The sequence below is a fragment of the Stegastes partitus genome, unplaced genomic scaffold (genome assembly GCF_000690725.1).
Source record: "Stegastes partitus isolate 25-593 unplaced genomic scaffold, Stegastes_partitus-1.0.2 Scaffold1540, whole genome shotgun sequence".
Taxonomy (NCBI): Eukaryota; Metazoa; Chordata; class Actinopteri; family Pomacentridae; genus Stegastes; species Stegastes partitus.
The window spans coordinates 176353-178419 of record NW_007579271.1 but is presented as its reverse complement, the minus strand read 5'-3'; positions in this window follow the sequence as shown (position 1 = coordinate 178419).

Below are 2067 nucleotides of genomic sequence, written 5' to 3'. Positions count from 1 at the left end.
CGTGTTTACAACACAGAATAATTCACATTATATTAATTCACGTCAATGAGTCGTCCAACCCACTCATTCACAGTATTTTTGTGATCATATTCCCATACCTCTGTCTGACTGTAGTTAGAAAAACCATTCACACACTAATATATCTCCTCGGTCCATGAGCCCCTTAACATAATGTCACAAAAGCAGCAAAGGCAAAAGCAAGCTAAAAAAAAAAAAGCTAAAAAAAAAAAAAAACTGAAAAAAACTGTACTGCAAGAGTGTCAGATTGCTGCTTGAAAACAGTTCATTTCTTTGACAGTATCTAGTCGAGGTCGTTGATCGTTGGCCCGACTCATTATCAGATTAAATATTCAGCACACTGGCTCTGATGCAGCTGCCTCTCTGTCTGTAGTCACTCTGTGCTCATAAACAATATCCTGCCTGCAGCATTATCTGATTGGTGAAACATCACAAGTAACAGCCTATCAACATTAAACAATGTTGAATCATTCTCTTTCTAATAAACAAATGCAAAATCTGAAAAACAAAGACATTTCAACACAGTTTTGTATTATTCTATATTTGCAACCAAGGTTTTGATTAGGGATGTACCGATCACAGGTTTTGTCTTGTTGTTGTTTTTTGCTCAGATCTAATCTGAGGCATTCAATAGTTAGTATCTGCTGATACATAACACCATGTTCCTAGATAATACACACTTCAAGTTGTGTAGATCAGCTGTAGTATCTGATAGTTTCAGCAGGTGGAGCCTCTTACTGTTTATTACTGTGGTGACCAGAGGAGGTGTGCATTGCCTTGTTTGCAAGCAGAGAGCATTGTGGGAGTTTAGCCAGTAAAGGAGCACTGTGATAGAGATTTGTATGAGGCTTGATAACTTCGGGCAAATGAATTGGGCAAGTTTATGACAATACCGTGATCAGCTCTGATCGGGAGCACGTCCCTAGTTTTCATTTTGTCTGCAAATGTACATCAGTTTCAAATATCTGGTCTCCTTGATGACTAACAATCAGTCCTGTTACAACCTTTTGGATCAACTCCTCCCATCAACCACACCTGCATGGAATCAAGTACAACAGCCCTTGATGAATTCCTATCTTGGTGAATATTGCTCATGTGTTCATTAGCGTAGTTCTTCTTGAGATGTTAGCTGATGTTGAACACATTGAACTGCAGTACTGTTTGCAGAGCTGGTAACTTGTGCAGATCTCTACAGGTTTGAATTTGCAAAACAGTGATAGGAATAACGGCGTTAAAATAATTTCCATCGTTACAATGCCGTTACCGTTACCGACAATTAAATGGGGTGCGTTCTAAACTAAAGCTACTCATTGAAGTTCTTGTCATCCGACTTGGCTCTCAGCCACAGGAGCTGCAAAGCTGTTCACTTTTTCTGTGGTGAGGGAGGAGGGAGGGGCGAGACCACCGCATAAGTGATGATGATTGGCTAAGGTAGAGTAAGCGTTTCATTGGAAAGCCAATCAGAGGCAGTGTTCAGTTTACACACAAACCACATGCCCAAACCAGCAAAAGTAAGGTGCAGCAATAGTGAGTCTGGAGGGAAAGCTGACGTTTTCACAGTGGAAGTGCAGACACTACTTTTTTCTCCTTGAGGTCAAAGGCAAGAACGTATATGTGAAGTGTTCATTATGTCAAAGTGTTTGTCTACATCTGTTGTAAGCAACTATAATCTAATGAAGCGTCTCTCAATGGCACCAGTGGCCAAAACACCGTTGTTGACACTGTTGGTGATGATAGCAGGCCAGAGGGCTGTACTACGAAGCGAGATGAGTGGGGTTGTTGAGGTATGTTGAGCTTAACGCCAGAGTTTTCAGTGTCACAAAGGTGGCTCTCTTTTTACCTGGCTACATCTCCATGGTAACTGATGCTGTAGAGCTAACCTGGTCTGGAGCAGGTCATGTTCAGTATTTAAATCGGCCTGAAAGAGCGTCTCCCTTTAACCAGATCGTTTCCGGAGTGGTGTGTTACTAATGTCACTGAATGAAGCCGTGTAGTTACAATATCGCACAGTCGACGGAGATGGAGCGCTCCGCACAGGCAGTACTTGAC